We start from the raw sequence: 26,289 nt of genomic DNA, 5'->3' as shown, positions 1-26,289 counted from the left end.
TAAACCTGACTCTCAGGCGAGAGTTCTGCCCACAGTTTAGTGGGTGGGGCTAGCTTCCCTGTGGAAACTGGAGTTGCGCTGATCGTAATTCGTACTTAAAATCCCACGAACTTTTGTGCGGGTTTGGCCGATTTTAGGCGAATTGCGCTATATAAACCAGCGCACTCGAGCGGGAACCCCAGGCCTGTAACGTTTTTCAGTTTGTTTTTAACATGAATGGCCGATCAGCGTCACAATGAACAGCATTTCTAGATGTTGACTTACTTCAGAGTATATGTTTCACCAGTCTGAGCACTTATAGCAGTTCCTTAACAATCAATACATGACTACACAATCACCGAATCTTACGGAACAGAAGGAGGCCATTTAGCCCGTGGTGCCGATAGATTTTTTCAATATTAAGGGAATCAAGGGATATGGAGATCGGGCGGGAAAGTGGATCTGAGGTAGAAGACCAACTGTGATCTCATTGAATGGCAGAGCAGGCTCGAGGGGCCGAACGGCCTACTCTTGCTCCTATTTCTTACATTCTTATGTGCTGGCACATTTGAAAGAGCTGCTCTATTTATTCCCCCTCCCCAGCTTTTGTCCCAGAACCCTGCCATAACTACGACAGCAGGCAACTGATTAAATCCAGACTGGATAAGTCAGTTCATTGGCACCATGGAATTTGTAAGCAAAGCCGAACTGTTGAATTTAAATGTGTTTGAAACATGAATAAATCCATTTCTTTATCTTTCAATTGTGGATTTGAAACAACACTCTATCCCGTTCAATAGAAGGACGTTACAATCTGCGCATTCATAAGAAATAGGAGCAGGACTCGGCCATTTGGCCCCTCGAGCCTGCTCCGCCATGCAATAAGATCATGGCTGATCTGATCTTGGCCTCAACTCCACTTCCCCGCCCGCTCCCCATAACCCTTGACTCCCTTATCGTTCAACAATCTGTCTATCTCCACCTTAAATATATTCAATGACCCAGCCTCCACTGCTCTCTGGGGTAGAGAATTCCACAGATTTACAACCCTCTGAGAGAAGAAGCATACTTGATAGTTGGTGATTAAAATCGAGCACAGATTGGGAACAGTGGAACGGCCACGATTTGAAACTGGGGCCTAAAATGAAAAGACAACAATGTAGACATTGCCCTCGTAGTCGCTCTGCAAGGAAGTGCTATTTCAGATTCTTACCCAGTCGTTCCTTCAGCGACATTAAAGCCTAACTTAATCAGCCTTTCGCTAACGTGTTAAATCAGCGCAGCAATCCTGACACTTGAAGCAGTGGTTTGTGATTGGAAGAGCTCCAAATGATACTGTTGTCATGACATTATCACACTGCCAACATGCAGTAACTCACGAGCCGGCGCTTCCCATTAATTTCAACGGGAAGCAGAGTTATTGGATTTGAAATCCAGTTACTGACAATCACTAATAATGGCCCCCCCCTCCCCTTGCTCTCACCACTAAAATGAGCCTTGCTTACAGTATACGGGAGAGACAGATGCCAACGGGCTATGAGCTAATCCTCGCCTAGCTGGTCTCCATTCTTATTTTAAGAACGATTGTGCGCTTACTCAATCGGAAGGGCCAGGGAGACCCGCGTATTCAGGTCAGCCGTGCCACCAACCTGCGAGGGCAAGCTGACAGTGGCAGCTGATTGATGCACGCCTGGCACGATCAGGAACTTCTGCCGTTTCTGGGCCAGATCATATCAACAGCCAGATGGAGATTAGGCAGCAACGTCATTCTCATCATCATAGGCAGTCCCTCAGAATCGAGGAAGACTTGCCTCCACTCTTAACACGAGTTCTCAGGTGGCTGTACAGTCCAATATGAGAGCCACAGTCCATGTCACAGATGGGACAGACAGTCATTGAGGGAAAGGGTGGGTGGGACTGGTTTGCCGCACGTTCTTTCCGCTGCCTGTGCTTGATTTCTGCATGCTCTCGGCGACGAGACTCAAGGTGCTCAGCGCCCTCCCGGATGCATTTCCTCCACTTAGGGCGGACTTTTGCCAGGGACTCCCAGGTGTCAGTGGGGATGTTGCATTTCATCAGGGAGGCTTTGAGGGTGTCCCTGTAATGTTTCCTCTGCCCACCTTTGGTTTGTTTGCCGTGAAGGAGTTCCGAGTAGAGCGCTTGCTTTGGGAGTCTCGTGTCTGGCATGCGGACAATGTGGCCTGCCCAACGGAGCTGATCAAGTGTGGTCAGTGCTTCGATGCTGGGGATGTTGGCCTGGTCGAGGACGCTAATGTCGGTGTGTCTGTCCTCCCAGGGGATTTGTAGGATCTTGCGGAGACATCGTTGGTGGCATTTCTCCTGCGACTTGAGGTGTCTACTGTACATGAGGTGTGTACTGTACTGTACATATAACTTGATCATTGCATTCAACTCCAAACTCCAAAACAAATACCAGTAGGTTTAGAGCAGGTGAAGTTGTGTTTTACTTTCCGCACAGTTCTGGAAACGCATTAAGTGGTGCAGTTCAATTATGTATAGCTAGTTCTGATACTTGTCATCATCATCATCATCATCACAGGCAGTCTCTTGGAATTGAGGAAGACTTCCTTCCACTCCTAAAGTGAGTTTTTTGGTGGCTGAACAGTCCAATACGAGAGCCACAGACCCTGTCACTGGTGGGACAGATATTCGTTGGGGGAAGGGGTTGGGTGGGACTGGTTTGCCGCACACTCCTTCCGCTGCCTGCGCCTGACCTCTTCACGCTTGCAGTGTTGAGGTTCGAAGAGCTCAACGCCCTCCCGGATGCACTTTCTCCACCTAGGGCGATCTTCGGCCAGGATCTCCCAGGCATCAGTGAGGATGTCGCACTTTACCAGGGAGTCTTTGAGGGTGTCCTTGTAACGTTTCCTCTGCCCACCTTTGGCTCGTTTGCCGTGAAGGAGCTCCGAGTAGAGCGCTTGCTTTGGGAGTCTCGTGTCTGGCATGCGGACCGTGTGGCCTGCCCAGCGAAGCTGATCGAGTGTGGTCAGTGCTTCAATGCTGGGGATGTTAGCCTGGACAAAGACAATGATGTTGGTGTGCCTGTCCTCCCAGGGGATTTGCAGGATCTTGCGGAGACATCATTGGTGATATATCTCCAGCGACTTGAGGTGTCTTCTGTGCCTCTGACCCATATAGAAGGGCGGGTATTACTACAGCCCTGTAGACCATGAGCTTTGGGGTAGGTCTGATCCTTGTAATGGAGTGGGGACAAGCAAACTACCTAACACTCATTATGGCCTTCAGCAGATACAGTGCTCTGCGTGCCGGAGCAGTGATAAATACAAAAGAAAGCAAACGCAAGAGAGTGGAGGGGAAAGGAGGAGAGAGAGGAGACAGAGAGAAAGGAGGAGTGAAAGACAGGAGGAAGTAATAGATAGCAGAAATAAAAAGTAGGAATTTAGAATGTTAAGGGGTGATCTGATCTAAGTGTCAGTTCTTGCTCACTGATATTGCACAAAGCAATTCCAGTTCCACTGTATCAGCCGGGGCTCAGTGGGTAGCACTCTTGCCAGAGTCAGAAGGTTGTTTTTAAAAAAAAAATTTTTTTTTATCCAATTTCTTTCCAGATCAACTCTAACGCCAAAGATCACTTTGCGCCAATAATATTTGATCTGAGGCCAAAAGGCCGAGAGGCGAAGTTGCACCGTTCCTGGAAATATTGCAATACCAGGTCGGTGCCTGGAGTGGACGGGGCATGCCCCTGATCCAGCTCCCTGTCCAAAAATCAATTCAATATCATGTCCCCATAGGGGATATTAAACTGATAAGAACAGATACTACACTTGATCTTAGCCAAAAGGCCGAGTCAGAAGGTTGTTGGTTCAAGTCCCACTCCAGGAATTTGAGCACAAAAAAAAAATCTAGGCTGACACTCCAGTGCAGTGCTGAAGGAGTGCTGCACTGTCGGAGGTGCCGTTTTTTTTGGATGAGACGTTAAACCGAGGCCCTGTCTGCCCGCTCAGGTGGATGTAAAAGATCCCATGGCACTATTTCGAAGAAGAGCAGGGGAGTTATCCCCCGTGTCCTGGGACAATATTTATCCCTCAAATCAACATAACAAAAACAAATTATCTGGTCATTATCACATTGCTGTTTGCGGGAGCTTGCTGTGCGCACGTTGGCTGCCGCGTTTCCCACATTACAACAGTGAATAAAAAAAAAAATATGGGCTTGTATTCACTGGAGTTCAGAAGAGTGAGAGGGGACCTCATAGAAACGTTTAAAATTCTGACGGGTTTGGACAGGTTGGATGCAGGAAGAATGTTCCCAATGTTGGGGAAGTCCAGAACCAGGGGTCACAGTCTAAGGATAAGGGGTAAGCCATTTAGGACCGAGATAAGGAGAAACTTCTTCACCCAGAGAGTGGTGAACCTGTGGAATTCTCTACCACAGAAAGTAGTTGAGGCCAATTCACTAAATATATTCAAAAGGGAGTTAGATGAAGTCCTTACTACTCGGGGGATCAAGGGGTATGGCGTGAAAGCAGGAAGTGGGTACTGAAGTTTCATGTTCAGCCATGAACTCATTGAATGGCGGTGCAGGCTAGAAGGGCTGAATGGCCTGCTCCTGCACCTATTTTCTATGTTTCTATGTTTCTATGACTACACTCCAAAAGTATTTCATTGACTGTAAAGCGCTTTGAGATGTCTGGTGGCTGTGAAAAGCGCTATATAAATGCAAGTCTTTCTTTTCAAGATATTAAGGAGAACAGATAGGGTAGATAGATGGAATCTATTTCCGCTGGTTGGGGAGTCTAGGACTAGGGTCATAGCCTAAAAATGTGAGCCAGACCTTTTAGCAGTGAAATTAGGAAATACTTCTACACACAAAGGGTGGTCAAAGTTTGGAACTCTCTTTGGGAAATGGCATTTGATGCTCGGTCAGTTGCGAATTTTAAATCGGAGACTGATAGCTTTTTGTTAACCAAAGGTATTAAGGAATATGGGCCACAGGTGGGTAGATGGAGTTAGGTCGAAGATCAGCCATGATCTCATTGACAAGTGGAACAGGCTCGAGGGGCTCAATGGCCTCCTCCTTTCCCTATGAGAATGGGCAAGAGGAGTAAAAAAAAAGAGGAGAAAGGAACAGAAGGAGACAGAAAAAGAGAGAGACAGGTTTTAAAATCCCTCTCAATCTCTGTAAACCTCCTCCAGCCTCACAAAGGGGGAAGAGAAGGGAAGGGAAGGGAAGGGAAGACTATGCTACACCTTCCAAATTCACACATTCAAACTTTAAGAATGGCCCTCATCCACAATGCAAATTATGAAAGCCTTCTTTCAGGTAAGTTCAGGAATATGACCATGCAATGGCCATTTAGCCTTTATAGCCAACGGTCATGAAAAACTTAGATCGTTTCCCCCACCAGCTTTCAGTGACATGATTGATGTGATATAGGCTAAACGGCAAATAAAAAATAACTCTTTTCCCCCAAACTTTAAAAAAAATAGAAAGATACTGTCCCTTTAAGAAATGGTCCCATCCTCCCTATTCCCTGCTACGTGAAACTAAAAGCTGAACCAGATTACTAAGCGAAAATGAGTTTGGGCAGTGACAGCCCAGTAGACACAAATCCACCCAGAACTCTGGTAAATGTCTAACTAATTTGCAAGAAAGAGTATATTTGAATCAGGAGTTCTATAAACTCCAGATAAAAATAAGGTAATTTGAAAATCTTTGTACCATGGGCTATTGAATCATTCACTTTGTAATTCAATCTCAACCATAAAGGATTGTACAAAAGTGGTTCTTTGAATTCTTATGCTTCTGCCACCAAATCGACTGAATTCCATGTCCTTTGAATTATAATATGGAAAATTGAGGAACTTTTTATCGAGATTTTTTGCATTAAATTGTTTTAATCAGATCACAAATTCTACTTGTACAACGGCAGAGACTGGTACGTGGATAGTCTGACAGTGACTGGAATGTTGATTTTTTTCCGTCCACCTGAGAGGGCAGTCGGGGGGCCTGGGTTTAACGCCTCATCCGAAAGACGACGCTTCCGACAGTGTAGCGCTCCCTCAATGCCACACCGGGTGAATCAGTCGAGATCTTGTGCTCAAGTGTCTGGAGTGGGATATGAACATAAGAATTAGGAGCAGGAGTTGGCCGAACGGCCCCTCCAGCCTGCTCCGTCATTCAATAAGATCACGGCTGATCGTCCACTTTGCTGCCCGATCTCCAGATCCCTCGATTCCCTACTGTCCAAAAATCAATCGGTCTTAGGCTTGAACCCACAACCTTTTCACTTAGAGGCAAGAGTGCTACCCACTGAACCACGGCAGACACCGACCCACAAGCAATGTCACAGGGGGTCAGCTAGTCTGGAAACGGAAGCTCAAAACAACAACAACAACTTATATTTATATAGCGCCTCTAACGTAGTGAAACGTCCCAAGGCGCTTCACAGGAGTAGTGAGAGATAAAAATTTGACATCGAGGCGCAGAAGTAGAAATTAGCGCAGGTGAAGAGGTAGGTTTTAACGACCATCCTGAAGGAGGGAAGAGAGGTAGAGAGGCGGAGAGGTTTAGGGAGGGAGTTCCAGAGCTTGGGGCCCAGGCAACAGAAGGCACAGCCACCAATGGTTGAGCGATTATAATCAGGGATGCTCAAGAGGAGAGAGAATTAGAGGAGCGCAGACATCGCGGGGGGTTGTGGGGCTGGATGAGGTTACAGAGATAGGGAGGGGCGAGGGCCATTTGAAAATAAGGACGAGAAGTTTGAAATCGAGGCGTTGCTTAATCGGGAGCCAGTGTAGGTCAGCGAGCACAGTGGGTGATGGGTGAGCGGCACTTGGTGCGAGTTAGGACACGGAAGGCACAGAGCTCCAATAAAAGGGAGCAAACAGTAAGGAGTTTGGGTTAATCTCTTCTTCTGCTCGGTTGCCAGCACAGCCTCAGTCTGAGCCCACAACAAACTAAATACCGCAACAATTCTGGAATGGGGTGAGCCAACAAGTTGGCTCTGAATACATCAAAGTCGAGCGAGGATGGGGGGGAAAAAGAACCATGGCAACAAGGTTCCTTGCTGTGTCTGTGCTGAGAAACCGTGTCTTCACCTGGAAAAACAAGTACGGTTAGAGCGTCAGATCCATCGTTCGGGTGAGACGTTAAACTGAGGCCCCGTCTGCTCTCTCAGGTGGATGTAAAAGATCCCGCGGCACTATTTCAAAGAAGAGCAGGGGAGTTATCCCCGGTGTCCTGGGGCCAATATTTATCCCTCAATCGACATAACAAAAACAGATTATCTGCTCATTATCACATTGCTTTTTGTGGGAGCTCGCTGTGGGCAAACTGGCTGCCGTGTTTCCCACATTACAACAGTGACTACACTCCAAAAATACTTCATTGGCTGTAAAGCGCTTTGAGACGTCCGGTGGTCATGAAAGGCGCTATATAAATGCAAGCCTTTCTTTCTTTCAGGACCTCAGAACCTCTCAAAGCGCTCGACATCCAATGAAGTACTTTTTGGAGTGTAGTCACTGTTGTAGTGCAGGAAACGCGGCAGCCAGTTTGCGCACAGCAAGCTCCCACAAGCAGCAATGTGATGATGACCGGATAACCTTTTTCTTTTTGTTGACGATGGCGGGTTGAGGGATAAATATTGACCAGGACACCGGGGAGAACTCCCCAGCTCTTCTTCAGACAGCAGCGTGGGATCTTTTTCCGTTCGATCCGAGAGGGCAGACGGGGCCTCGGTTTGCCGTCTCGTGCGCCGGGGAGAGCTTTGAGACGTGCCGAGGCTGCGACAGGCGCCATATCAATGCAAGCTGGGTTGGTTTTTGGTGGATCCGGTTTGGTTTTTCGCAAGACATTCTGTTTCAATTTCACAGGGGGGTGGGTTTGCTCAGTGCTGCACCCGACTCCAGCAGCACCTGGCTGATCAAACAGTCACTTGCACATTACGGGGTCTCGGCACAGGATTAACGACTCCACCAGCAGTGCAGCTAGTTTATCGAGGAATAATTTGCTGTTGATTACCAGGAGAGTCTGTAGCCAGTAGATATTATAAAATGATAATTCACCGCAGTGAATAATCACTTAATGGTCCAATCCACGAAAGGCATTCATAACTTATTTAAAAGCTACGATAAATCGGGCCGCTCCACACTCGATCACAAGGCACCTATTAAGATGCAGTAAAGCAGCCAAAGATTAACGACTCCAATGTACAATTCAAATAGATCAGTCCGTGAGAGGCGAAGGGTAACAGTCGGGAAAAAAATTTAAGGGATTCAGTGGCTATGCACAGTTCCTGCCACAGGAGGATATTGTTGGGTTTAAGAGGGTGCGGAGGGGTGCGATGTCACCATCATCATCACAGGCAGTCCCTCGAAATCGAGGAAGACTTGCTTCCACTCGAAAACGGAGTTCTCAGGTGGCGCTCTGTCCGGCCCGTGTGGTGGCTGGTGTGCAGCGTGCGGTGGCCAGGCCCGGAAATCCACGCGGTCCCGGCCAGCAAGACCATCAGCGGGCCGGGGCCATTGGAGGGAGCAGCGGGCGGCGGCATACCACTGCAGGGAGCAGCGCGTGCTGCTGCAGGAGGGCGACGGCTGCGAAGCCAGGTCGCTGATTGCAGTGCGGGCAGGGCACAGCAGGAGGGGCCAAGGAGCGGCAAGGGTTTGTAGAGGGAAGTGACCGGGGCCCAGGAGAGCCGTGAATCTGGGGCCCAGAAGAGGCCAGGGCCCAGGGGCAGCACGGGCCCAGCCCACACTGTGCGATATGTGCACGCGCTAGGCCCACACAGCAGAGCTGGTCTCCAGTCGCCTTGGTTAATCCTTGCCACTGGACCAAGACCTCGCTCTGTCGAGCCCGTTGTGGTGGCTGGTGTGCAACGGCCACCCCATGTTAAAAAAATCCACGCACAGGCATCTTCCACCCTTCAGGATGTAGTTCGGATCTGGAATATCCGGTCCTTCAGTGAAACATCTGTGAACTCATCCGTTTTTGGCGTGGAAGCAAGTCAACCTTGCTTCGAGGGACTGGCTATGATGATGGTACAGTCCAGAAAATTACAGCCTCTGTTGCAGGTGGGACAGACAGTGGTTGGAGGAAAGGGTGGGTGGGACTGGTTTGCTGCACGCTCCTTCCGCTGCCTGCGCCTGTTTTCTGCATGCTCTCGGCGGTGATGTATCTGGAACGATGTATGTTATTAAACACAGCGGGAAGTTAAGTGGGAAGGAAAAGAATTGCCAGTTAATCTTTTTTACGATGGTGCTAGACGAGGACGACATATTGGCCGCTCCACACCGGGAGAACTCCGAGGGGGCAAAATTGCTACTTATTAATTGGTGCCTCCGGGTTTTCGGCTGGGAGGGTGGGGAGGGTACCGCATCCCGGAAAATTGACCGGGAGTTTGCGGATGCGCTGCCAAGGCAGCGGCGCGTCCCGTGGTTAGCGTCCAGGGCCGCCGCACAACCGGCGATGTTGTCCCCCCGTGGGGGGGGGGGAAATTTCCCTGTGGCCCGCGAAGCTGGTCGACATCCGCACTCGGGATGGCACTTAAAGGAGCGGGCGCCAGCGACCCCCCCCTCCCCCACCCCCCCCCCCGAGCCGCCATTTTGTTTTGCTGGCGACTCTTGCGGCGGCCCTTGCATCAACCAGGTTGACATGCTGCAGCCCGGCGCTCTGTTTTGAGTGCCGGGCCCATTGGCCCGATCGATCACGTCCCTGGTAGAGGCCCTTTAAATGAAGGGGGGTGGGGGCGCCTCTCCAAGGAACTGTCGCGCCAGAGACAGTGTGGACCAGTTGGGCTGAACGGCCTGTTTCTGTGCTATTTGACTCCATGCAACACTGCGCAAGGAGGCAAAATAACCAGCACTTCTGCGACGGGAACATCATGTGAAAGCAGGAAAGTGGCCAGCGTGCTCAGTTCTACAGCACGATGACTTAATCCAAATGTTCATTCACCAATCTAATCGTATCCAAGCTGAGGATCAGGAAAGGGGACACAGACAGCAGAGCAACAGCCTAGTTGCGCCTAATTAAATCTCAGCCCGTGCTGTGGGCTATCGACGGGGATCTACCAGGCTGCCTATAGGATATCGCCTTCACGGAGTTGTTTTCCCTCAGGGCAGCAGACTTCAGTGCCGCAGTTAATGGGTCCGTCCTGGCCCATTAAGAACTGCAGGAGTTGGGCCACAGTCTATAGCAACCGAGCCCATTAGCACTTATGCCCATCCCCAGACGTTAATTGGGATACTCAACACTTGCAAGTCAATAGCTAACGGCCATTTTGAAAGGCTCTGCCTCTTACAGATTTAGGACTTACTGCAGACGGAGTTGTGCAGTCTTAACATTCTGACATTTTTAACTTGTAACTAGTCCAACAACAACTTGTATTTATATTGCATCTTTTTTGCTGGACCAGGAGCCAATGTAGGGTCAGGAAGCTCAGGAGTGCTGGGTGTACTGGGCCTTGGGATACAGGCTGAAGAGTTACGGATGAGCCTAAGTTTATGGAGGGTGGGAGGCCGGCCAGGACTCAGGAGTGCATTGGAACAGTCTATATATGTAAACCTGAATATACCTTGTGTAACTACTAGAGGGCTCATCCCCTGGAGTCCCAAGGAATTCAAGAATCCCTTGGGAGCACTGGTACTTAAGGAGGCCTCACAGGCTGGAGAGGCACTTTGGAGACCTGCAATAAAAGACTAAGGTCACACTTTACTTTGAGCTCACAGTATCTAGTCAGACACTTTATTCATACATTACACAGTCCAAGTTGGCCTGGAGGTAACAAAAGCATGCATGAGGCATTCAGCAGCAGATGGGCTGAGAAACAAAGACAGACTTGCATTTATATAGCCCCTTCCACGACCACCGGACGTCTCCAAAGCACTTTACAGCCAATGAAGTACTTTTGGAGTGCAGTCACTGTTGTAATGTGGGAAACGTGGCAGCCAATCTGCGCACAGCAAGCTCCCACAAACAGCAATATGATAATGACCAGATAATTTGTTTCCTTGTTATGTTGAGGGTTAAATATTGAGGGATAACTCTTCTTCGAAACAGTGCCACAGGCTCTTATACGCCCACCTGAGAGAACAGACGGGGCCTCGGTTTAACGTCTCATCCGAAAGATGGCACCTCCGACAGTGCAGGGAGGGCCAGCCTGGATTTATGTGCTAAACTCCCTGCACTGGGACTCGAACTCATAACCTTCTGACTCAGGCGAGAGTGCCACTGAGCCATGGCTGAGGAAGTGCGATGTTACGGAGGTGGAAGTAAGCGGTTTTGGTGAGGGACAGGATGATTGGGTCGGAAGCATTTCTCAGGGTCACATGGCACTGTGAGCAATCCATTGCAAAAATACAAGTAAAATTAATACCGCATCCAAGTCAAACTAAACAGCACTCTCAAATGCTACAGGCATTCCTATGTGGAATGGAAAACCCTGTTTAAAGTTGCTCAACAGATGGACATCCTCATTGGCCCTTGTTTAATGCAGACACTGAGAGACGGATGTTCATGTGCTGGCTCCCTGCATTTCCACGGCTAAATCCAGTTCTTGAATTGCAGTGGCAGAATCACAACATTTACGGCACAGAAGGAGGCCATTTGGCCCATTGTGCCCACACCAACGAAAGAGAGTCATCCAGCCTAATCCCACTTTCCAGCTCTCGGTCCGTAGCCCTGTAGGTTACGGCACTTCAAGTGCACATCGACGTACTTTTTAAATGTAGTGAGGGTTTCTGCCTCTACCACCCTTTCAGGCAGTGAGTTCCAGACCCCCACCACCCTCTGGGAGACAAAGGTTCTCAACTCCCCTCTAATCTTTCGACCAATTACTTTAAATTTACTTGAAGTTATGCAAAAAGTCTTTTATTTAGTGAGTCTATGATTCTGTCACTAGAATAAGGCAGCAAGGCTCAGCAGTGTGATGTCGTCTCCCAGAGTCTGTACTGAACAAATTCAGCGTTTTATAAAAAATTATTCTCACTGAGACCTGCACTGTGTTTTCTACATTACTACTGGGGGGGGGAGGGGGGGTAGAGGGAAGAGGGGGGAAAGAGGGAGAGGGGCAGAGAGGAGAGAGGCAGTGGGGAAAGAGGGGGACAGGGGGAGGAGGGAAGGCGAGGGACGGGGAAGGGAAGGCGGGGGAGGGGTGATGGGGGACGGGGGGGGCTTGGAGGGGGACGGGGGGATGGGGTGGGGACGGAGGGGGGGAACTGGGGTGAGGGGGAGACGGTGGGCGACGGGGGCGGGGGACGACAATGAAGGGGGGGGTGGAGAAATGACGGCGGGGTAGGTAAACGACGGAGGGGGGGGATGACGGGGGGGATAGGGGGGTGAGATGGTTGGGGAATGGGGGGACACGTGGGGAGACGTGGGGGGGGGAATGGGGGGGGAAGACGACGGGGGGACGAAAAGGGTGGGGTGGGGGGGGAAAGAGAAGGGAACGGAGAGAGAAGGGAGGGGGAGAGAGAAGGGAGGGGGAGAGAGAAGGGAGGGAGGGAGGGGGAGAGAGAAGGGAGGGAGGGAGGGGGAGAGAGAAGGGAGGGAGGGGGAGAGAGAAGGGAGGGAAGGGGAGAGAGAAGGGAGGGAGGGGAAGGGAGAAGGGAGGGGGGGAGGGAAAAGGGAGGGAGGGGGAGGGAAAAGGGAGGGAGGGGGAGGGAGAAGGGAGGGAGTGAGGGGGAGAGAGAAGGGAAGGAGGGGGAGAGAGAAGGGAGGGAGGGGGAGAGAGAAGGGAGGGAGGGGAGAGAGAAGGGAGGGAGGGGGAGGGAGAAGGGAGAGAGAGAAGGGGGGAGTGAGGTGTAGGGGGGAGGGGAGGAGGAGGGAGGGGGAGAGAGAAGGGAGGGGGAAAGATAAGGGAGGGGGGGTCTCACCAGCACCTTCTCAAGGCATGGGACGGACAATAAATGCTGGCCTTGCCAACGACGCCCATATCCCGTGAATGAATGTTTAAAAAAAACTATCTCTGTAACCTCCTCCAGAGCTCTGAAACCCTCCGCGAACTCTCCGACTTTTATGCTCCACCCTTATCAGCCAAGCCTTCAGTTCTGGTATTCTCTACCTCTCTCTCCTCTGTTAAGATGCTCCTTGAAAGCAACCTCTTTGACCAAGCTGTCATGACCTATTTGCTCATGTGGCTCAGTGTCAAATTTTAATAAGAACATAAGAAATAGAAGCAGGAGTAGGCCATATGGCCCCTCCAGCCTGCTCCGCCATTTAATACGATCATGGCTGATCTGATCATGGATTCAGGTCCACTTCCCTGCCCGTTCCCCAGAACCCTTATTGTTCAAGAAACTGTGTATTTTTGTCTTAAGTTTATTCAATGTCCCAGCTTCCACAGCTCTCTGAGGCAGCGAATTCCACAGGAATTTCCTCAGAGAAGAAATTTCTCCTCATCTCAGTTTTAAATGGGCGGTCGCTTATTCTAAGATTATGCCCTTTTAGTTCTAGTCTCCCCCATCAGTGGAAGCATCCTCTCTGCATCCACCTTGTCAAGCCCCCTCATAATCTTATACGTTTCAATAAGATCACCTCTCATTCATCTGAACTTCAATGAGTATAGTCCCAACCTACTCAACCTTTCCTCATAAGTCAACCCCCTCATCCCCGGAATCAAACGAGTGAACCTTCTCTGAACTGCCTCCAAAGCAAGTATATCCTTTCGTAAATATGGAAACCAAAACTGCGCGCAGTATTCCAGGTGTGGCCTCACCAATACCCTGTATAATTGTAGCAAGACTTTCCTGCTTTTATGCTCCATCCCCTTTGCAATAAAGGCCAAGATTCCATTGGCCTTCCTGATCACTTGCTGTACCTGCATACTATCCTTTTGTGTTTCATGCAAAAGTACCCCCAGGTCCCGCTGTACTGTGGCACTTTGCAATCTTTCTCCACTTAAATAATAACTTGCTCCTTGATTTTTCATGCCAAAGTGCATGACCTCACACTTTCCAACATTATACTCCATTTTGTTGGCTTACGCTGCTGTGAAGCAGCTTAGGAAGTTTTACTGCATTAAAGGCGCTATATAAATGCAAGTTGTTGTTTTAAAGTCCGGATTGGGTCCACGGAGGGAATTCCAGGTCTATCCGCGGACATGGGGATTTTTTTCAAAAAGCTGAGCCTCCAGGCAAAAGCATGAGGGCTCGGGGCTACAAGAACTTGCATTTATATAGCACCTTTAACGTAGTAAAACATTCCAAGGGGCTTCTCAAGAGCGTTAACAAAATTTGAATCATAAGCAGATATTAGGGCATGTTAGAGATATTAGGCTTGGTCAAAGAGGTAGGTTTTCAGGAGCGTCTTAAAGGAGGAGGGGGAGGGAGAGAGGCGGAGAGGTTTAGGGAGGGAATTCCAGAGCTTGGGGCCCAGGCAGCTGAAGGCATGGCCAGCAGTGGTGGAGCTCAAGAGGCCAGAATTGGAAGAGCGCAGAGATCTCAGGGGGTTGTGGAGCTGGTGGAGATTACAGAGAAAGGGAGGGGGCGAGGGCCATGGAGGGATTTAAAAACAAGAATATAAAAAAAAATCGAGGCCTCGCTTAACCAGGAGCCTAGCTAGGTCAGTGAACACTGGAATGATGGTTGAACGGGACTTGGTGCAAGTTCTCTTCTTCTTAGGTGATCCCTCGAAGCAAGGATGACCTGCTTCCACGCCACAAAGGATGAGTTCACAGGTGCTTCAATGAAGGACCTGACATTGCAGATCCCGAACTATACATGTTGAAGGGTGGAAGATGCCTGTGCGAGGATTTGTTTTAACGTGGGGTGGCCGTTGCACACCAGCCACCACACGGGCTTGACAGAGCTCGGTCTTGTGTTAGGACACGGGCAGCGAGCTCGAAAGAAAGTTTAAATACATTCAACTGGTATTCATCACTGGGTTGCTGAGAGGAGCAGATATTGGCGTTCTGATTTCAGAATCGGTGATGCAACATGCTGAAAACAGTGCATTCCAAACCTGCAGGTCACAGATTTCGTAGGACAAAGCTGCAAGAAACGCAAGCAGCAATAAGACTGTGCTGCCTCTGCTCGGAGGGCTGATAATATCACTTGAAGAGACGCACTCTGTTAAAGCTCCACTTAAACCGGCCCGCCATCAATCAATGTCATGCGCATCCATAACATTCAGAGATGGTAAGATGTTAAATATATAAGCTTTCCTTCACTGCTGGCAGAATGTGAAAAATATCCACAAATTGTTCCTCCAGGAGTAATAAATACTCATTGCTTTACCTCTCCTGCACTTTATGTGGCTTCATAAACCTTTGCATTTTAATAACAATAATAGTGAGGAATTGATCCAATGGAATTATTGCAGACATCTGCTGGTGAACTGCAATGACCTCAGTCAGAATTACTCTTGTAACCTACTCGAAAATTAATAAAACATTTCTTACCCCCACACACAAATCCCCCACCCCCACCCACACCCCCATACACACACCCCCACACTCACAGACACACTGCCCCCGCCCCTCCCCACCCACACCCCCACACACAAACCCCCCACCCCCACCCACACCCCCACACACACACCCCCACACTCACACACACACTGCGCCCGCTCCCTCACACACACATACACCCACCCACACACACACATCCCCACACCTCCCCACACACCCCCACACACCCACACACACCCCCACACACACACACCCACACAAACCCACACCCCCCCACACACACACCCCCACACACACACACACACACACCCTCCCGCCCCACACACACACCCACACACCCACCCACACCCAGCTCCCCACACACTCCCCCCCCCCCGACACACACCGCCCCCCCCGACACACACACCACCCCCACACACACACACACTGCCCCCCCCCACACACACACACCCCCTCCCGCCCCACACCGCCCCCCCTCCCCCTACACCCCCCCCACACACATACCCACACACTCACCCCCAGGTTCCCCTGAAAGCTTAAACAACTTTGTTTAGCTGTCGATCAGCACGCAGCTCGAACTTACACCTGACATTTGACGAATACGTCTCATTTTTGGCTTAAGGTTTTAACAACAGCAAAACACGAACAGCCCTCCGGAACGATTGCTGCAAGGCCCGTTCCATTCTCATTTTGATCCACGCTTGGCCCAATGTATTGACTCATAAAAATATTTCTAAGTGGCACTGCTTCCCCTCTTTTATAGGATGCCCGCCCTTTGCTGAATGTCCAGAAGAATAGACATTAGAAAATAATCAGTATTGCAAAAATTTGAAAAGGCAGTCGAAAGAAGTTCGTTTTTTTTTGGTTCTTTTTCTTTTTACTCTTCCCATCTTTCCTTTTTCAGCCAATCCCAATTTGCTTTCTGGGCAGCGGAGCAGAGTTGGAAAGGCTCCAGTGATGTTTAGTACATGACTTGGGGAAACAGGATGGGCTTATGAAAAATATAATCTCCGTGTGTGCGCAGGAGATTTTTTTTTTTTACCCTCTCGCTTCAAACCTCAGAGCTCATTATAAACCTCCCTACTGCACCATGGCTCACTGGTAATTACTCCACCAGTACTGAGCCTTACAGATCTCAGGTTTAATCCCCAATCTGTGCTTGGTTAAGGCCACGATGATCTGGCTTGGGTCCCTGAGCGAGGCGGAAAGCAGCCGGGGTTGCAATCTACCATCCACAACGGACCTCCACAGCACTCTTCCTCACACCACTCCTTTACTCTGCCCACGGAGATGCACGGGAGACATTCAGCCCTTAGAGGGCATCATCATCAAAGGCAGTCCCTCGAGAAAGACTTGCTTCCACTCTAAAAATGAGTCTTTAGGTGGCTGAATAGTCCAATACGAGAACCACAGTCACTGTCACAGGTGGGGCAGAAAGTCGTTGAGGGAAAGGGAGGGTGGGACTGGTTTGCCGCACGCTCTTTCCACTGCCTGCGCTTGGTTTCTGCATGCTCTCGGCGATGAGACTCGAGGGGCTCAGCTCCCTCCCGGATGCACCTCCTCCACTTAGGGCAGACTGGTCTTTGGCCAGGGACTCCCAGGTGTCAGTGGGGATGTTGCACTTTTTCAGGGCGGCTTTGAGGGGGATCCTTGAAACGTTTCCTCTGCCCACCTTTGATTCGTTTGCTGTGAAGGAGTTACGAGTAGAGCGCTTGCTTTGGGAGTCTCGAGTCTGGCATGCGGACAATGTGGCCTGCCCAGTGGATCTGATCAAGTGTGGTCAGTGCTTCGATGCTGGGGATGTTGGCCTGGTCGAGGACACTAATGTTGGTGCGTCAGTCCTCCCAGGGGATTTGCAGGATCTTGCGGAGACGTCATTGATGGCATTTCTCCAGCGACTTGAGGTGTCTACTGTACATGGTCCATGTCTCTGAGCCATACAGGAGGGCAGGTATCACTACAGCCCTGTAGACCATGAGCTTGGTGGCAGATTTGAGGGCCTGGTCTTTATACACTCTTTTCCTCAGGCGGCCGAAGGCTGCACTGGCACACTGGAGGCGGTGTTGGATCTCGTCGTCAATGTCTGCTCTAAGAGGCTCCCGAGGTAATTCAGAGTCAAGTCACAAGACTGATCTTCAGCATCAGAGGGCTGAGTTCTGAAGACAGATGGGAGAAACTGGGACTTTTCCATCTTGAAAGGAGGTGACCTTATTTAACATTGAAGGCGACTGGCAAAAGAACAAAGGCGATGCAAGAAAAAGCTTTTTTACGCAGTGAGTGGTTGAGTTCTGGAGTGCACGGTGATGGAGGCAGACTCAATCTTAGCTTTCAAAAGAGAGTTGGATAAGTAGCTGAAGGACAAATAATTGCAGAGCTACGGGGAAAGGGTGGGGGAATGTGACTAGCTGAGAGCCGGCACGGACTCGACGGGCCGAATGGCCTCCTTCCGTGCTGTAACCATTCTATGATTCTATTCTAACAGTAATTGAAACCAAATCATGAGAATAAGACAAAGGGACACAGGTCCAAACTACCCGTGGGCACATTTAGGACTTGCAGCAGGAGCATCTTCACACACATACAGTGATTAACACATGGAATATGTATGGCAGAGGAGCGGCGAGAGATCGGGGTCCAGGAGAGGCGAGAGTTCAGGGCCCAGGAGAGGTGAGGGCTAAGGGGCAGCACAGGCCAGCCCACACTGCGATATGAGCGCGCACTAGCTCTGTGCAGCAGAGCTGGTCTCCAGACGTCTTGGTTAATCCTTGCCACTGGACCAAGACCTAGCTCTGTCAAGCCCGTGTGGTGGCTGGTGTGCAACGGCCACCACACGTTAAAAAAAATCCACCCACAGGCATCTTCCACCCTTCAACATGTAGTTCGGGATCTGGAATATCAGGTCCTTCATTGAAACACCTGTGAACTCATCCCTTTTTGGTGTGGAAGCAAGTCATCCTCAATACGAGGGAATTGCCTAAGAAGAGAAGAATGCTTCAAGACAGAGCAGTGGAGGTGACAACCCTGGAATAATTCAGGAACAGTTATGATGGGAGAAACGTAGGGTCCTTTGGAATGAAAAGCTAAGACAGATGGAAATATTTCATCTATATTCATTTTGTAACTTCTACTAGAATGCACACATCCATGGATACTGGGTGGGAAAGGGTCACACTTAGCTATGATGCTACCCCGCAGTAACATAGCCTGCCAACACTTGCTGTCTAGGGCCAACCAAAGAATGACCACATGAACAATCTGTAAGCAGACAGCCGGTGGTTATGAAACTACACCACATGAGCCATGATCTGCGTGAACTGACTGACAACAGCAAAGTTAGCAGCCATGGAGATTGTCCAACAATGCAATGCGATGTGATTGCAACACCAAAAATACAACTGGAGTGCGAACTGCCGACAACTGCTAGTCAGTGATCAACACAGACATAAGGACACTGCATTCAGCAGAAAACTGATTTCTGTTTCGGCTATCTGTGCGGCTACTAGGGTCAACAGCTTCTCTATTTTGAAATGGGCAGTGAGCAGGAAGATATGGGTGCCGCCATGCTAAGCCAATCTTGCCCTCCGTATAAGATGGCCTTTTTTTTGGGATGAACTGCATTCTGTCACCCTGTTCCAGCTATTCCAACACACTCCTGGCCGGCCTCCCACTTTCTACCCAACGTAAACTTGAGGTCATCTAAAACTCGGCTGCCCATGTCCTAACTCGCACCAAGTCCTGTTCACCCATTACCCCTGTGTTCGCTGACCTACAGCTATATGCACTATAAAGAATAACACAAACCAGAGTCAGATGAGGGGGTTGACTTATGAGGAAAGGTTGAGTAGGTTGGGCCTCTACTCATTGGAGTTCAGAAGAATGAGAGGTGATTTTATTGAAACGCATAAGATTATGAGGGGACTTGACAAGGTGGATGCAGAGAGGATGTTTCCACTGATGGGGGAGACTAGAACTAGGGGGCATGATCTTAGTTTTAAATGGGCGGCCCATTATTCTAAGATGAGGAGAAATTTCTTCTCTCAGTGGATTGTGGATCTGTGGACTTCGCTGCCTCAGAGAGCTGTGGAAGCTGGGACACTGAATACATTTAAGACAGAAATAGAGAGTTTCTTAAAAGATAAGGGAATAAGGGGTTATAGAGAATGGGCAGGGAAGTGGAGCTGAGTCCATGATTGGATCAGCGATGATCATATTAAATGGCGGAGCAGGCTCGAGGGGCCGTATGGCCTACTCTTGCTCCTATTTCTTATGTTCTTATGTTCTTAGAGTGTATTTCAAAGGCGCAGTGCTCCTTAGAATTCTCCATGATGTTGACAATGGTTTGAACTTTGGTCTCTCGGTTGAAAGAAAGAACGAACTTGCAGTTATCATGTTTTTTTAGAAACATTTTAAAGTAGGTTGCATACAATGACTTACTTTGTGGCACAGTCATTGTTGTTCTGTAGCCAAATGTGACAGCAAGATCCCACTAACAGCAACAAGCCAATGGCCAGTTACTCTGCTTTTTGGTGATGTTGATTGAGGGAAGAAAATGCTGACAAGACCAACTCCCTCCTCTTGCTCAGTAAGTACGGTGGGATCTTTAATATCCACCTAAGCCACCAGACAGGGCCTCGGTTTAACGTCTTATCCAATGACAGCACTGCTGATAATTGTATTTTATAGTCTCTTGTACACTCTTGAACAGTCTTTTTTCAACATAACTCTTTATTTGGGAGATCTCAGACAGCCATGTGGAGCTTTAAAATGTCGTTGCTTCACAGACCTTCACTTGCAATACAGCTCCCTCTACCTCCAAGCTAGAGGGCGCTATACATTATCTCAGTGCAATAATGTGGGGCTCCCACTCCACTGCACTGAAGTGCCATTCGAGTTAATACGCTCAAGTCCTGGAGTGGAAGTGGAACATAGACCCTTCTGACTCAAGAGGCAGGAATACAACCAACTGAGCCAAGCTGACACTTTCAATATCATTGCAATCCATCAATGTACCGCTGCAATCTTACACATTCTGTCCCAAGTGCACAACAATTATAACAACTTCAATTTTATATAGAACCTCTAGCATGGTAAAACTTCCCAACGTACTCCTGGCTGGCCTCCCACATTCTACCCTATGTAAACTAGAGGTGAGCCAAAACTCGGCTACCCATGTCCTAACTCGCACCAAGTCCCACTCACCCATCACCCACTGTGCTCGCTGACCTACATTGGCTCCCGGTTAAGCAATACCTCAATTTCAAAATTTTCGTCCTTGTTTTCAAATCCCTCTATGGCCTCGCCCCTCCCTATCTCTGTAATCTCCTCCAGCCCCACAATCCCCCGAGATATCTGCGCTCTTCGAATTCTGCCCTTCTGAGCATCCTTGATTGTAATAGCTCCACCATTGGTGGCCGTGCCTCCGGTTGCCTGGGCCGCAAGCTCTGGAACTCCCTCCCTAAACCTCTCCGCCTCTCTACCTCCCTTTCCTTTTTCATGACACTCCTTAAAACATACCTGTCACCTGCACTAATTTCTACTTATGCAGCTTGGTGTTAATTTATTAATCTCATAACACTCCTGTGAAGTACCTTAGGACGTTTCACTACGTTAAAGGCGCTATATAAATACAAGTTGTTGTTGTTGAAGGCGCTTCACAGGAGCGTTAAAGAGCCACATAATGAGATATTAGGTCAGGTGACCAAAAGCTTGATCAAAGAGGTAGGTGTTAAGCAGCATTTCAAATGAGAGAGAGGTAGAGAGGAGAGAGAGGTCTAGGGGAGAAAGAGAGAGAGAGGTCGAGGGGAGAGAGAGAGAGAGAGAGGTTGAGGGGGGAGAGGGAGAGAGAGAGGTTGAGGGGAGAGAGAGAGAGAGAGGTTGAGGGGAGAGAGAGAGAGAGAGAGAGAGAGGTTGAGGGGGGAGAGAGAGAGAGAGAGAGAGAGGTTGAGGGGAGAGAGAGAGAGGGAGGGGTTGAGGGGAGAGAGAGAGAGAGCGAGAGAGAGAGAGAGGTTGAGGGGAGAGAGAGAGAGAGAGAGAGAGAGAGAGAGGTCGAGGGGAGAGAGAGAGAGAGATCGAGGTCGAGGGGAGAGATCGGTCGAGGGGAGAGAGAGGTCGAGAGGCAAATTTAAGCACAAGGATGAGAATTAAAAAAAAAAAATCGAGATGTTGCTGGACCGGGAGCCAATGTAGGTTAGTGAGCACAGGGGGCTGATGGGTGAGCGGGACTTGTTGAGAGTTAGGACATGGGCAGCAAGGTTTTGGATGAGCTGAAATTTATGGGAGGCTGGGCAGGAGAGCTTTGGATGAGCAGATGCAGGGCTGGAGAAGTGCGATATTGCTGAGGTGGAAGTAGGCTGTCTTGGTGACTGAGTGGAAATGGGGTCGGACATACATATACACACATTATATACCAACATTTTTAGGCAGTCATACTACAGCATCAGTGTGAAGTGGGCTGAGACTAACACTGATGAAAACTGTGTTGGGTAGCTCAGGTGAGAAGCCACCAGAATTGCACTGGGGTAAATGGTGTGTGACACTTCCTAGAAATAATCTAACACCACTTAAGCTTCACATAGCCTGCAGTATCCAATCATCGCCGAGAGCATGCAGAAAGCAAGCGCAGACAGTGGAAGGAGCGTGCGGCAAACCAGACTCCCCACCCTCCCTTTCCTCCAACCACTGTCTGTCCCACCTGTGACAGAGACTGTAATTCCGTATTAGACGGTTCAGTCACCTGAGAACTCACTTTTAGAGTGGAAGCAAGTCTTCCTCGATTTCAAGGGACTGCCTATGATGATAATGAGTATCCAATCAACCACTTGGGATGCTCTTAAAATTCCATTTACAATCTGAGTAAAGAATAAGTGAAATCCACTTTTTCTGGCTAAGGCAGAGCAGAGCCAGAAGTATAACTGAGGTTCATTGGCCCCGAACTTGGTGGACTTGCTGCCCGCCTGCTGCCGAGTTTTCTGGGCAGTCTCCCCTCCGAGCGAGTTTGGCGGAAACTTCCCGCTGGCGGGGAGGGAAGACCGCTGGGGACCGCCCGCGGACATCCGCCGGCGCGCAACGCGCTAAGCGTCCTCCCGCCCGCCGAGCTGCCAGTTTGGTCCGGGCGGGAGTCCGCGGCAGCACCGGGGGGAGGACCGCCGTGTGGAGACAGGTCTCACCCCAACGGTAAGTAGGAAGACCTGCAGAAAAAGGTTAGTAAACTTCTTTTCTTTATTTCTTTCCAGCGATTCAGGTGGATGGGGCTCGCTGAAGGTGTCCAGTGTCTTTTTTTTATTTTTTGAAAATTTTTTAATTTTGTTTGTTCCTCCCCCCACACTCCCTGGGCCTGACTGAATCCTCGGCAGTACTTTGCCGAGGATCACATTTGCCGCCAATATTGGGAGGCCCCTCCTGCTGCCGCTCAGCTTCACGGCGCAAGTCGCTTTTTTGTCGCCGGGAGGTCTTTCCAGGACTTTTCCAAGAAACTCCCACCAAAGTACCAGCAGGTGTCTCAGCGGTCCTTTGGGTAGCGCTTGGGCAGAACTTAGCTTCCACCAAGTTCGGGGCCATTGTCCTCGAATCACTTTAACTGGGCCCCAAACCATATACCCTAAGGTAGGTTAATATCGCACCATTCACAACCTCAAGACGTCCCAATACGCTTTACAGCCAATGAAGTATTTTTTCAAGTGCAGTCACTGTTGTAATGTGGGAAACGTGGCAGCCAATTTGCGCACAGCAAGCTCCCACAAACAGCAATGTGGTAATGACCAGATAATCTGTGTTTTTTTTATATAAGTGATGTTGATTGAGGGATAAATATTGGGGGAGCAAGGGAGGGGATAGGCGGGGAGGGGAGGAGATGGGAGGGGAGGAGAGAGGAGAGAGAAGTCTTGCCTTTATATAGCACCTTTCATGACCACAGGACGTCTCAAAGTGCTTTACGGCCAATTAAGTATTGTTTCAAGTGTAGTCACTGTTGTAATGTGGGATACACGGCAGCCAATTTGCGCATAGCAAGCTCCCACAAACAGCAATATGATAATGGCCAGATAATCTGTGTTTTTTTTATAAGTGATGTTGATTGAGGGATAAATATTGGGAAGGACACTAGGGATGGGAGGGGAGAGGAGAGGAAAGGGGAGGGGAGAGGAGAGGAGGAGAGAAGATGAGAGGAAAGGCTTGCCTTTATATAGCGCCTTTCATGACCACAGGACGTCTCAAAGTGCTTTACAGCCAATGAAATACTTTTTGAATCATAGTCACTGTTGTATTGTGGGAATGACTAGTTAGTAGTGGACTCACCTCTGAGTGAGAAGGCTGTAGGATCAATCCGCCCTCCAGAGCTCGCGGATATAACGGAGGCTGAACCTCAAGTGCAGGACCGATTGAGCACAGCATTGTTGGAGGTGATGTCCTTCGATGGCACGATAAAGAAAATGTGGCCATTCAGCCACATGTTGAAGCTCCCATGTAACACGACGCCCAACAAAACCAGATTCACTGGTGGCGCAACTCATTGCTGTTTGTGGGATCGTGCTGTGTGCAAAATAGCTGCTGTGTCCACCCACATCACAAAAGGCATTACACTCCAAAAGTAACTCTCTGCATGTGAAGCACTCAGAGGGACATGATAAGACACACTATATAAATGCAAGTCTTTTTTCTTTTTATATATACAGTGGTCACTACTTTTCTTTTCTTCCCTTGCGTGGGTCTAGTTACATTCTCCCCCTCCCCACCCCCCGCACACCACCCCACCACAACACCTTTATCCGATACGATAAAATTCTAAATAAAAAGTGTTCAAAAATGACAGCCGATTGTGCCACTTAAATATCCTTTATGGGTTAAAAGTAAGTGGGGAGACAATTTCTCAAAAAAGGGCATCGGATTAGCGATGAGACCGTGAAGGAACGCTCCGCACACAATGTCTTATTTTATAGATTGCGGTGTTATCATTGCGAGACAGATTTGAATAATCCAGAAACAATAAGGTACACAGATGCCAGTCCTGAACAGTGTGTGCAACGGTCATCACACATTAAAAAAATCCACGCGCAGGCATCTTCCACCCCCTCAATTGGCGTTCAGGACTGGAACGTCGGGTCCTTCATCGAAACCTCTGTGAACTCATGTGGAAGCAAGTCATCCTCGTTCGAGGGACCGCCTGTGATGATGACGACGACTGTGGGAGCACCTTCACCACACGGGACTGCAGCGGTTCAAGAAGGCGGCTCACCACCACTTTCTCAGGGGGCAATTAGGGATGGGCAATAAATGCCGGCCTTGCCAGCGACGCCCACATCCCGTAAACGAAAAACAAAACTAAAAAAATGGCCTCTTTCATTGGTGCAAGGTTGACCAGCTAATTCTTGTGAAATGTCGGCCAGGACTGTCCCAACTATGGCGGGCACGGTTTTCACCGCCTCGCCTGCAGCCCTCAGATTCACACACTGCTGATGGGGGCTCAATTTGGCTGGCAGGCTTCCATCTCCACACAGCGCTTTGAGGCAACACTGACGTAGCAATAAATTCAGCTCTTCAAAGGAAGGCTTATGAGAGCGCTAGTAATTCCCTAAGATGAGACCAATTAGCTTAATTCAATTGCCAGCATAAGAAAAATAAACAGAATTTACTTGGAAGTATGTGTCACTATTTTCTGCATGTTTAGATTGCATTTAATACCTTTGGATGCCAAGATGTCACTCAGAACAATAGTTGGAATGATGTTGGTTTATTGTATGCCACTAACACGGTGAGATATTAAATTGCTAAAGACAAACCTTTTATGTGTTGTCAGGCAACGAGTCTCTCATTAAAATGCTAAGATTAAAAGAGAGGAAACTTGCAAATGGGTAACTTCAGTTTTATTGCAAAATATATCTCGCTCCCTCAGAAAGACTCAGCACATCGCATCTCTCAGAAATAATCATACGTAGAGGGCTGTGTGAATTTACATTTGAAATGGAGTATTTATGGTTATGTAGGCAAGCCATTTTTTTGGTTGAGCAACGCCTCGATTTCAAAATTCTCAACCTGGTTTGCAAATCCCTCCATGGCCCTCGCCCCTCCCTATCTCTGTAATCTCTTCCAGCACCACAACCTCTCCCGAGATGTCTGCGTCCTTGAATTCTGCCCTCTTGACAATCCCTGATTATAATCGCTCGACCATCGGTGGCCGTGCCTTCTGTTGCCTGGGCCCCAAGCTCTGGAACTCCCTGCCTAAACCTCTCCGCCTCTCTTTCCTCTTTTAAGACGCTCCTTAAAACTTAACTCTTTTGACCAAGCTTTTGGTCACTTGCCCTACTTTCTCCTTATATGGCTTGGTGTCAATTGTCTTACAACACTCCTGTGAAGCACCTTGGAATGATTTACGACGTTAATAGCGCTATACAAATAGAAGTTGTTGTTGTTGTTTGTTATTAATAAGGATCTTGCTATGCACAATGAGATGAACGACCAGTTTATCTGTATTACATAAGAACACAAGAATTAGGAACAGGAGTAGGCCATCTAGCCCCTCGAGCCTGCTCCGCCATTCAACAAGATCATGGCTGATCTGGCCGTGGGCTCAGCTCCACTTACCCCGCCCTCTCCCCATAACCCTTAATTCCCTTATTGGTTAAAAATCTATCTATCTGTGACTTGAATACATTCAATGAGCTAGCCTCAACTGTTTCCTTCCACAGATTCACAACCCTCTGGGAGAAGAACTTCCTTCTCAACTCGGTTTTAAATTGGCTCCCCCGTGTTTTGAGGCTGTTGGTTCAGTGAAGATTGTTGCCCAGGCCACTGGGAGAATTCCCTGCCCTCACTGTTGATGAGGAGCTGGTCGGTGGGTGGAGGGAGAGCAAGGGTATCTAGCTGTACTGCACTGAATTTATTTTGTCAAGAGACCACTCGTGTTGTTGACTCACTGTCAACAAGGATCTGTG

The 26,289-nt window shown here is 49.1% G+C and overlaps 1 protein-coding gene and 1 non-coding gene across 51 annotated transcripts in view; both read right to left on the bottom strand.

Annotated features, from left to right (window-relative positions):
- LOC139233716 (CUGBP Elav-like family member 4) overlaps positions 1–26,289 on the bottom strand; it is an 831,346-nt gene that overhangs the window by 604,222 nt on the left and 200,835 nt on the right. The window lies entirely within an intron of this gene.
- On the bottom strand, positions 3,637–3,819 carry LOC139234193 (U2 spliceosomal RNA). Its single transcript, XR_011588293.1, has one exon. It is a non-coding gene; the product is annotated as a U2 spliceosomal RNA (small nuclear RNA).

The sequence above is a fragment of the Pristiophorus japonicus genome, chromosome 21, assembly GCF_044704955.1.
Source record: "Pristiophorus japonicus isolate sPriJap1 chromosome 21, sPriJap1.hap1, whole genome shotgun sequence".
Classification (NCBI taxonomy): Eukaryota; Metazoa; Chordata; class Chondrichthyes; family Pristiophoridae; genus Pristiophorus; species Pristiophorus japonicus.
Note: the sequence above shows the minus strand (reverse complement) of the source record. Positions and strands in the feature narration are given on the sequence as shown.